Below are 12,084 nucleotides of genomic sequence, written 5' to 3'. Positions count from 1 at the left end.
AGTTTTTCGATAAAAATTATAACAAAAACCATAAAAAATATTTCCTAAAATTCCCGTTAGAAACGTATATTTTTTTACTTTATCTTCTTCTCGCAATTTTTGCCTCCTTCAAATTGAATCTTCTGCACAAAATTCTTCATACTCTTTTCTCCTTAATGGTCTTCACCTATTTTACAATGATTGAGTTAAAATGTTGTTATGCCGACGTCGCACCTTTTAGGACAAGAAAATTTTGATTTCTGCAAGGTAAAATGTAGTCGCCTACTAACTTCCGTTTAATACGTCGTAGGTCCCCACATGCTTCATATCAAACTACAGAGTTATTTTTAGTGAAAAAATCATTAACTTACATCAACTCTGAAGGGAGCTACACGATTTTGATCTTAATAAAAATATTACGGTGCCGCTGGGCCGGGCTTCTTGCTTTTTCTCACACGCAGAGGGAAAATTCTCGGGCGGAAAAGGAGCTTTTTGTCAATACGTACTGCGAAATATATCTCTATTCGTTTGATATCCTGAACAGAGAATGCTCATGCGTCGTAACAGCAGTGTTTCTATTTCAATACATTTATACACGAAAGCAAGTAAATTTTAACGGCTTGGAAATAAGACTTTAATTTCGCCTTGGGTGTTTCGGCCCCGTCGCAGAAACCAAGAAAGAGAATATCTCATAACCTGTACGAAACACTACCCCTTCCAGTGCACTTTACCCTTTTACAAAAGGGGGCTTGGGTTTTTCCTTCCGTTCACATAGTACCATAAAACATCCAAAGAAGCGACCCTAGCGGAAGGGGCCGGGGGAAGAATTTACGGAGGCGTTCAGTTTGTCATTGCATTTTTTGAAGTGAACAAGTGTTGTGTGGTCCGCTGAATTTGATAGCTGTGAAGTGTGTTTTACACTTTTATCTCCTGTTACGTTTAAAATAATCTCGAAAACTATTGGCCAACAGAAATAATTTTTAAACTTTTGTAATTTCCAGGAAAAAAACTATTTTTACACTAGTTTTACTGTCTGAATTTGTTGTACCACAGGTCTAATATTTTTTATTATTGATACTGGACCTAATGCGAAACTTTTAAGATACATAAGCTTTTGGCATGACATTATTAAACATATTTTTAAAAATACTGATAATTTCAATTTTTTCCTAAAAATATGAAATTCGAAGGCGGCGTTTGCACAGTCTAAAGATATTATCCGTTAGACTTAATATTATATGCCGTTTATCCTACTGCTAGTACACAACTTTTAAGACATACATGTTTTTGATCGAAAAAAAATGACTTTTTTCGGTCCACTCTACTCAACAGCTTTGCTAACCGTCAATTTCTCGTTCGCTTTATATTTCAGCACTGGAGGGCAGCACTGGTTATAACCATCATTGTGTGAATGCACGATACTTCAAACGGTTGCTGGAGCAATCGAAATCTTAACGTGGCATTATGGGGCTAAAATTTTTTCGCTATTATCGGATATTTATAAATGTCCTGGGATCATGAAATTCCCTTGACGGACACTAGATTTTTTAGTTTATTTGTTTGTTGTGATTCTCATTGCGATATATATACTATTATTTACCATTTTTTACTATTTTCTGTGAATTTCCAATTCTTTTCTTATGGGCCTATCTTTGGATTTTTTTTCCAATATGCAACAACCTTAGGACAAATTCTTTGAAACGCAAGATATTAGATTTCTTGCTTGCTCCCTGTGGAAGGTCTTATACTTTTTGTCTGCCATATATTACTTGAGGATCGTTTACTTTTCAGTTGGCTACGTTAGATATAAGCAATATTTCGAATTTCAAAAAATAAATTTCTACGAGTCAGACAGTCTCTCTATATTATTCAATTCAAATACAAAAAAACGTTAAGAGTATATTCCACTGCAACACTCAATTCATACTTAATATCTTAACATAACGACTTTACGAAATTCAATGAACTACACTGACACTGATATATATTAATTGATAAAGCATTACATAAAGCGAGTAATCACCGCAAAAAGTATAGTTAGAAATACCAGTTTATGATCAAACTCATCACAATTTGGATTCTTATTGAGCAATGAATATTCGTGCTACCAAACAAGTTTGATAAGTGTAGTTCGATAAATACAAGGCACCCATAGGCGCGTTCGTTTTGTATTACGAGGTATCCTTGTGCCCCACCCAGAACAAAATCCTGGATACGGCCTTGCTTGTGCCCCTCCCAGAAAAAAAATCCTGGATCCGCCCCTGATGGCACCCATTAGTTCGATAAAACAACTAAGATCAAATTCATAATAAACCCGATGTAGCTTCATCTGATGAAAGATGTTCCACCCAGAAAGCCAATTTTCTGATTTAAAATCATAAAATTACGAGTTAAATGTAGGTTTCCTCAAAATAAATACAAAAATATCAGAGAAGAAATGTAGGGTATTGAACACCCCTCTCTCCCTCGCCCACGCGTAATAACAGACTACCGACCAGGCTAATCGGTTGCCAAGATAAATATTAAAAACACGTTTAGTAATTATTTTTTACATTACTCGACCATATTCTTGAAACATGAAGGTTTGTCGGCAGTTTCCCTTCGGAAACTTAAGTGAGGATGAGAATCACTTAGGAAATGAATGTCAGTATCTAGTGCAAATGCGGAAAGTGGAGATCCTTACCATGAATTGGGGATGTTGTGACGAATTTTATCGGAAGATTACTGATCATGATCGCGAATGATAGCACTTCAGGAATGAGTCGGGATACACAAACACCTCGTAACAGCTTTAATATCCCAAATAATGCCCAACAAAATCATTTGGTGAATAGCAGATGACAACTTTTGATGACCAAGACATTGTATATGTCATGAATACGATAATGTTTACAGCTAATAATTTAGTCCCTCAGTGTAACGTGATTTTCTTAAGATAAATAATTGAAAAAGAAATACCTATAATTGCACTTATTCTTCATTTTCTTTTATTCCCTGACTTGATGAACCAGCTCACGGATAAAATTGCACATTAAAAATGATATTAACGGATTAAAAAGAACGAAAAAAATAAAACGTAATCGTCATCACAATCAATGAAAATAAAATCGCTTTTACCTATCTTTTATGGAAGATTTGTTAAGAAATCTTTCGACTGCAATCGTGTATCGGCAGCAAGACACGAACTATGCTCATCAGAAATCATACATTTTAAAAATGTCATTATACACTTGCAATTTAAGTTAGCATGTTAACAATGGAATTAATGACAACCACACTCTCGATTTTGATTACACCGAAATTTCAGACACAGATTGTAATTTATCAAAAACAATGAGTAATTCCCTACCTTTTGTTACTCCTCTTTTTGTTTGAATACGCCTCGATGTAAACAAACTTTTGCTCAAATGGGAAGAAGCCATTAATAAATTGACAAATCAAAAATTACTTTACAAATTTCCTACCTCATTTTTATCATATTTTCGTTTTAATTCCGTAATCTATCGTTTCTTTTTTACTCCTTAATGTTCATTTCCAATTTTGCCTAAGCCCCCTAAAAAATTCGTTACGGGTGTGAGGAAAAAATTGTCAGACTTGTCGATTTTCCCCGGAGAGTCCAGATATCGAAATTCGAGTTATCACGGTTTTAATGTTGATCTTAAGACTTCTAAAATGCTTAAAAAACTTACAACTCCCTACTTATAAAATTTCCCGGGGCAAGATCTCCGGTTTGCCCCCCCCCCCCCCCCCCCAACATTTGTTGTAAGTCAGAATACCTGTGTTGTTATGAATACTTGTTTGTATCTGCCTTCCAATGATCGCCGCGCCGCCATTGGATCTTGGTGGCAATTTTTAAACTAATTCCCATACTCAATTTTAAACGAATACACAGATAAATAATGGGAAATTTAGTTTCCTCCCAATTTTTCCTAGAGTTTCAGATCATATTAGAGCTGGCCGTCATTAGACTTTTTGTCGTATCTCGTCTCGTTCACCCCAAACATTTGTGTGAGTGAGTGGTCGTAACTGGACTTTACAGTGTCGACTTTATAGTATATATATATACGAACGAAATGAATTTTCTTAATAACCGTTTGAACTAACTGAACAAAATTAACAGGGTAAGAATGTTATTTAAAAGGTCAACTTTTTCAATGATGGCCATTTCACTTGAACGATTCATGTGCGAGTTATATAGCCACCAATCTTCCTTCGATACGCTTTATTCGCAAATTATCTTTATGTTTAACGACCTAGGACACTGAAAGTCATAGACAACATTACCGTTATATTGTGTAACAAGAAAAAATTAAATCAAACGAATCGAAAATTAGAGCCGACGTTATGATCGATACAAGTGTGCATTCGATACATCCTTTTTGCAGGCATTTAATTAAAGCTAAGGGGATAAGGGTTTCAAGAAAATGCTATCAAATCCATGTCTTATGCATATACATAAATTATTTTTATGAGTAATGTTTCCTAAAGAAGATATATCGATATGAATTTATATCGATAGGTTGCATTTACTCCAATTTTTCCAAATTACGACATATTACTTGATTGGTAATATGAGATTTCAGTTATCTTTTGGTCTCCATGCCAACCACCGTTTTCACTTTATGTCGATATCTAATATCAAATACTTAACTGCATTTCTGTATTTATTATCTATAATAGATTTGTATTGAACAGTTTAAAATTTACTTCGATGTAGCTCCGTTTCAAAATTCCTCTAGATCATGCGTCATTGAAAGACGAAAAATTGAATGTTCAAGGCATATTTGTAATATTGATTTAATCAAATCATTTCTGCCACATTATTACTTGCTAAGTGTGCTCAAGAATTTCAATCATTGTTAATCGGTAACACAAACTATGGTACTAAAAACCATGAGAGGTACTCCTCCATTAATTAAAGTTAAAAAACGGAGAAAAATATTTTCCAGGCATTGAGAAAAGAGTGAATGAAAGAAATTATTTTTTTTAATATAAATTAGTCAATGCATTTCTCTCGAATTTCATTTGAGAAATTACTAATTTAACGCGACGTTCAATGAGTTCTCTACGGAATGACTGGCAATGCGATCTACAGCATTTCACGCGTCGTAGGTATTGAATTTTCTGCTTCAGATGGAAAATTACAAAGTAATCTATGAATAAAAACGTGTGATACTTTTAATAACCTAATTCCTTCATACTCTTAACTTCCCATAGAGCACACTAATGCATATATTTGAATTACTTTAAAAAGTAATTCTTCAACTATTTGCAGTTATTTCAACACAACACTTACAATTAATACGATAAATACAATTAACAAGATAGATGTAGTCTGTAGTGCTAGCATCGGTGCTACTGACCATAAATTCATTAAATGTGCTGAGACAGCTAGATGTAATTTTTGAAAGTCATTTGTTATTTTCCACTTTCATCCATTGTCAATATATAGCATTAAAATTATATTGATAGCATTCAATTGCCCAAATAAAACATGTCGAATGCTAACTGAAGACGTGCAGGATATTTTGTAGACGCCTTGTGGGGACAAACATAGATGTAAACAATCAGCGCCGACAAGCACAAATAAAAGCAATATCAATGCTCTCCTCACTAATTCAAAACAATCGGAACAATTCAAATAAAACGTATACTTTCGCATTACTAGTTAATACAAATCGATTCCATTTTAATCGAAGGAAAAAAACCATCATTCGCACACCTAAGTTAGATTCAAAACATAGAATAATCCACCCAAGGCAAAATTAGAGTCCGCGGCTGAAAATTGAATCGATTAATGTAGGTACTGTCCTTTACCACCTTGGGTACTGCATATGGGAAGTAGGCCTGAATGTTACGTACACGTAAGCTCTCGCGGGAGAGCGTCGTGGTTCGCAGATAAGGAATACAAACAGCAGTGCCTAGCGAAATAATCTTCCCTGCGCATCCACCCGGAAGTACTTCGACGGCATCATGATTCCTGCCAGAGGAAAAACATTCATAAATGCCGTATTTATAGCATGAACCCACCGAAATAAGTACCCAATGGATTGTCAGAACCAGCCAATAAAAAACTGAGGCTGGTCAGTGAAATCAGTGCTTCAAGGGCATATTTCAACTGATCAACTGCCCCCGCGTCAGCTGATTGCAATTTCGTAATTCAGTTCCGGCAGGGCGAGAGCATTGGGAACAACATACATATCTACACGTCGACCGATTAAGAGCGAACTCCAACACAAGTGGAGCAAGCAGACTGCGGGCGGGTTGCGACTTCACTTCACTGAAGGAGCGACGCTGATCACTCGCGAAAACACATCACCGGAGCGAACCATTGACGTGTGCCCAAATAAAACCACAATCGACGCATACGCAGTGGGAAGACGAGCGAAATAATGAAAGCAGGCACTAAGCAAACTAAATACGCACCTTCGGCACAAGGTTGGTAATCCGAGACAGGTGGAGCAGCATTCTGTTGCTATCACGTCACAACAACATCGACAAGCGGCTGTTCTCCAACAGCAGAGACACAAGAGCACGATCTGTGTGCAATGAACTAGATGTTGACTCCGTCACGTGATCAGAGATCAACAGGTGGCCATCAGCAGTTCGAGCCACAACGATCACACGTTCACTCCGAATATGACACTCACGTGGCCATGACTACACGGCTTGTTTGTTTACATAGCGATCGAGGTCATGCCGCTGCCGAGATGTTCAACAATGGAAGCACGGCGACGGACCAACACACTTGCTCACCACCATAGACACGGACGGCGTGATCGAGACTGCCGCTTCTGCCGCTGTTGATAGGGCGTCGCAGCAGGCAGAGCTGCCATGCGGCCGTGGACGGAAGTCTCGTCCGGTCGAGGGAGGGGAAGGTGACCGTGAAAGAGGGGAAGTCCCTACCCTCCCGCCGACGTGGAGTTGCAGGCGAGGCAGGTGTGAGTGGGTCAGCCAACGAAGTGAGTGATATGTGGGACAGGAGCCGCCGGAACGTGTTGCTCCTGCTATTGGGGTTGGAGTGGGGCGCAGGGGAACCGGGTTCGCATCTGGGACACGCGCGTATGTGGAGAGGAGGTCATTCGGATAAAGTTTCTAATGTCAATCGGAGGATCCGCCTTCCCAAACGAACGCACTTACCTACTATCCATCCCCATTTTCGGGTTTTCTGTCGCGTGGAATGAACTGTTTGTTAACGCTCAAAGATTTGTTCCCTGAGTTGGGAACGCAGTCAATGATATTTATCCGCAGGGGACGCTGGATTCGATTATTGTCAACAAATAAATATTAAAAAGCACTGCATAGAATATTATTTAAAGAATAAAGGAGAATTTGTCGATCGCTGCATCCAATTGGGAAAGGTAGGTATCTTATGCACAATAGTGTATCAAATCGCCACTGAAATCTGAAAAAGAATATATTGATCACTTGACGTAATTGCATCGCAGACAGTACCCATCGCGTTGAAAATTAAAATTAGGATACACGCAGGAACAATGCCTAATTTGGGAGTTGCACCTTATTAAATTACATTGGCAGATATATATGTATAAGGGGCTCCCTTCCCCCCCCCCCCTTGTGGGGCCAACCGCATTGTCGAACATTGCAAAACCACAATTGTAACTGTTTTATATCATAAAATGGCATTGTCTTGAATATGTGTATAATTAATATAAATGAAACTACATTTAAATTTGCATGTGTCTTGATTACTGTTTTAATGCGATCAAATAAAAGCATCTCAAGATACCTTTTCCGCCCCCCCCCCTTCTAGAGTTTTTTCTGTATCCGCCATTGATTAAATATATACCTACTTACATTGCAGCAAATAAACTTTTAGTTCAAAATAAAAAATATATCCATGGGACGAGGAACATATTTCGTCCCTAGGGTTTAATAGAATACGCCAAATGTGACGACATTCGTGGAGCTTCAATGGCCGGCTGCGCCGTGTTTTTTTTATTGATCTACTACACATGTGGGTTTTGCCTGAGGTGCATCTCCTCAAGGCTTAATGCTTCCAAAGTCTGGAGATATATCGGTCCTCGATTTCAGGTGAGTTCGCCATCAGTTATCCTGTATTACTGATCTAATGCACCTTAAACTTTAAGACTGGAATTGCAAATGTAATAAGTTATTAACTAAATATATAGTGTGCAGAGCCCATTTGGCCAAGTCCGAGTCAAGTTATCTTAGAGCTAACCTGCGCAAGTATTACGGTTCGCAAATCCCTATTGCACGAGGCATCATAGGCGGATCCAGGGGGGGGGGCACGGGGGCACGTGCCCCCCCCCAGACCCTTAAAAATATGCTAGATTTTTAATATGGTCCCATTATCATTTCGTTCGTTTTGTATGACGAAGTATCCTTGTGCCCCCCCCTGAACAAAATCCTGGATACGGCCTTGCTTGTGCCCCTCCCAGAAAGAAATCCTGGATCCGCCCCTGCGAGGCATCTTAAATCTATCGGTTCTGTAGTCCATTCCCCCAATCTCATTTCATCGCGCTCAATTCGAGCATTATAATTAGCCTCTCTCAAAATATCTTGAGCATCAGACAAAACACACAATCGCATTCTAATCCCAAATTAGTTCTGCTAAACTGCTATGTTTATCGTAGCAATATTTAACTAATCTTGCAGCACCCTCAATATTCTGTCTATATCGGAAAACACGCCTTTTTCATAGTGACCCGCAAGGGAGGGATGTTTTTTCTGGGGTGACACCAGGGTCTGACAGCCGAATGGCCTTCTAATATTTGGGTTTAATAACTACATGCAACAGTTAGTATATACGAAATATACCTACTCTAAATTTTAATATAAAAGTTACAGTGTAAATATTTAAAGCTTTTATTTTAAAGCATAAACTTTATTATGTTTGTATTAAAAATTTCGTCTGTTTTTCACGCGCATGGGGTGGACACGTCTCCTTCTTTCTGCGTATTTAGCGGGCAAGAGCTTTCAAACAAACTGTATAAACTGGGGAAGGAGTTGTTGGCACATATGAACTTTTTATTAGCTGGATTATACTACTAGGCTAACTTGAAATTGGTTCATGGCCCGCAACGCTTGAAGTCGATGTCCATACGATCGTATCATTTTTAGATTGGTTTGTCGGTTCGTCCCTTCCCTTTTCTTTTTCCATGGCCTACCTAGACTCCCACTTTCTGCTACTTCCTTGTGCTTTTCTCTGCAGCACGATATCATTCAGTTTTCCCTCCCTTTCATCAGACCATAAGGTATAACCCCGCGAGGAATTGTTGCCGTATACAGGACCATTTATTTTTTGAATGAGTTCAAGTTTGAAGAAGTAGAGGAACTGTTTATTGTCGGTGAATCTGACAATCTCCTAGTGCCGGATGATGTAACAGGAATTTTAAGCGAAGAAAGGCCCAGTGATGACTCATAGCCGACGGACCTCAGCGAGTATGAACCCAGCCCCAAAAGGTCGACTCACCAGCACATCCCATTAGATGTTAAAGTGAAAGTTGTGAATATGGCTAAGGAACATCCTAAACGGAGCCTTGCCACCCTTCAAACCCTAGGTTCGGTGCATTTAAAACATAAGGGAATGCTAGGCATATGGGAGAAAGATATAAAATCAGGAGGAACGAAACGCGACAAGCTGGAAATGATCGACAGATGGGTATACGATCGCTTTGTGGAAGCCAGAAACATGAATGAGCCGGTGATGACCCGGTCTTTACAGGAATGGACCATTTCCGCGTCGTTTCAGCACATATCGCAAGAGTTTGGATTCTCTGCGAGTGCTTCATGGGTGGCATCTTTTAAAAAGAGACACCGAATTGTACAACGCAAAATAACGAAATACGTGTCTACAAGGGAGCATGCTTCAATCGAAGAAATCCTGCAATCAGCAATGAAGTTTCAGAAGCAAGCAAGAAGCCTGATTTCCAATTATAATAAGGATTTCGTAATAAACACAGATCAGACCGGGTGTGCGTACAGGGTTGATATGAAGAGGACGCTCTCTAACAAAGGAGACAAAATTGTTAAGGTGGCTCTTGGGAGCGTGAGGAAAATGACACACTCATATACAGCGCAGTACGCTATTACTGCTTCAGGAAAGCTGCTTCCTAAAGTTTTTTTGTGCATGCAGGAACCTGGACGTGATTTTGGTCCGCGAGTGTGTGAAAGTGTGAAGAAAATGGAGAATGAATTTGGAAACGTTTCCGTTGTGTGTTCCAAGTCTGGAAAACTTACAACTGCGTTGTATATTAAGTTTTAAAAAAATGTTCTCCAGCCATACGTTAAAAACAATAAATTTTTATTGCTTATCGATTCCTGGGGGGGGGGGGCAAACTAATGCTGCCATTTACGATGAACTCTTTATCGACAAGGAAGGAGAACCGTTATGCAGCATAAAAATTATACCACCGAAGTGCACAAACGTATGCCAGCCGTGCGATGTATATTTTTACAGACAGACAAAACAGTTTATTGCACGAATCCAGAACTGCACCTTCCTTCTTCAAGGGCAAAGGGAGATTTCCTCACGTGAGGATGGAATAAAAATTCATCCTCAAGTAACGGCTGCAGAGAAAAGCACAAGGAAGTAGCAGAAAGTGGGAGTCTAGGTAGGCCATGGAAAAAGAAAAGGGAAGGGACGAACCGACAAACCAATCTAAAAATGATACGATCGTATGGACATCGACTTCAAGCGTTGCGGGCCATGAACCAATTTCAAGTTAGCCTAGTAGTATAATCCAGCTAATAAAAAGTTCATATGTGCCAACAACTCCTTCCCCAGTTTATACAGTTTGTTTGAAAGCTCTTGCCCGCTAAATACGCAGAAAGAAGGAGACTGATATCGAGGGGAGGGTTAGTTAGGGGGAGCATACCTCGCCTAGCGATCGGTTAGGGAAGAAGGAATAGGGGATAATGGTTGACAGGGTGGTCAAAAATGACTTTTTGGACACTTTACACATTCCGAAAAAAAATACAGAACTTCAATCTCCTATCCAGTTTATTAAGTGTTAAAAAAACCTTTGTCCTATTCGTTCAACCCTTCAACTATCCAAGTGTAAAGGACAAAATTTCTTTTCAAAATCCTACCTGCCGCCCGCCAAACAATAGTCGGGGTCCATTCGACGGCGAGAGCTATAATGAGTAACGATTCTAACTTCATTCTGAAAATTTAGCATATAAAACATTTCTAACAATTACCAAGTTAATAATAGACTAATTGACACCAATAAATGTAAGAAGAACAACGTTTAGCACTTGGAGTACTCAAAATTGATCATAGAGGTAGACAGGTAAAACTCTACTCGAAGTAGGAACCTGGGAAACTCTTCGAAGTCGGTATGTTTAAAATCTTTTGCTTCGGAAACGAGTTCCCTTTACTACGACGCCAGCATCAGAGTTATATCACTCCTATTTGGATGAATCTCGGCAACGGAAATAATAATTCGAAGCAAGGTAAGCTAGCGACATGAATGTCAATTTAAGGCTTATTCTAAAAAAGCAGTCTAGTAAAAAAAACGTGTAACGTCTGAAATCAACAAATCTGAAGAAGATGGAACAAAGTACAAAAAATGGAGAAAGTGGCAGACTGGAAAAAAATCACTCATTCCGAGTCTCGAACCCTGGACTTCCAAAACGTAAGCGCGATACGGTACCACTGAGCCAAATCAACCTATAAACAATGGGGCGAAATTTTTAAATTAAATTGAACGTGACCGTATTTTTAAATTTTTAAATGCTTTTTTCTCTCAAACCCGGGCGTATTTGGACAAAACCCTTCAGCAGTATTCCTACCTAACTGTCTACTTTCAAATAAAAAGGGTCTCATCTTCTTTCTTGACATCAGTTAGGCAAAGTCTCCTTGTGAGCGTTAAAACCCATAAAGCTTCAATAACCTTACGCGTCGCGGCTAATCCAACTCCCGACGCGCGGAGACGAACCCTGACGCGCGATCGAAAAATCGATGTAATTTCCGGCGACGCTAACTCATTTCAAAGATAACTGCATTAGCACCTCAAGAAATATTCAAAGAATGCTCTGATATAAGTTACTCCGCGTGACTTTGCCGAAAACCTATTTGAAACTCTACCTAAATGTAAAACTTTGTCGAAAAACAGT

The 12,084-nt window shown here is 39.0% G+C and overlaps 1 protein-coding gene across 2 annotated transcripts in view; it reads right to left on the bottom strand.

The window, feature by feature from the left end:
* LOC124160105 (ras-GEF domain-containing family member 1B-like) overlaps nucleotides 1-6,773 on the bottom strand; it is a 445,667-nt gene extending 438,894 nt beyond the window's left edge. For both annotated transcript variants that reach the window (XM_046535849.1, XM_046535850.1), the window contains exon 1: nucleotides 6,406-6,773. The gene's annotated coding sequence lies outside the window, so the exon portion shown is untranslated. The remainder of the gene's footprint in view (nucleotides 1-6,405) is intronic.
* Nucleotides 6,774-12,084: the final 5,311 nt, after the last annotated feature.

This window comes from Ischnura elegans, chromosome 6 (genome assembly GCF_921293095.1).
Source record: "Ischnura elegans chromosome 6, ioIscEleg1.1, whole genome shotgun sequence".
Classification (NCBI taxonomy): domain Eukaryota; kingdom Metazoa; phylum Arthropoda; class Insecta; order Odonata; family Coenagrionidae; genus Ischnura; species Ischnura elegans.
Note: the sequence above shows the minus strand (reverse complement) of the source record. Positions and strands in the feature narration are given on the sequence as shown.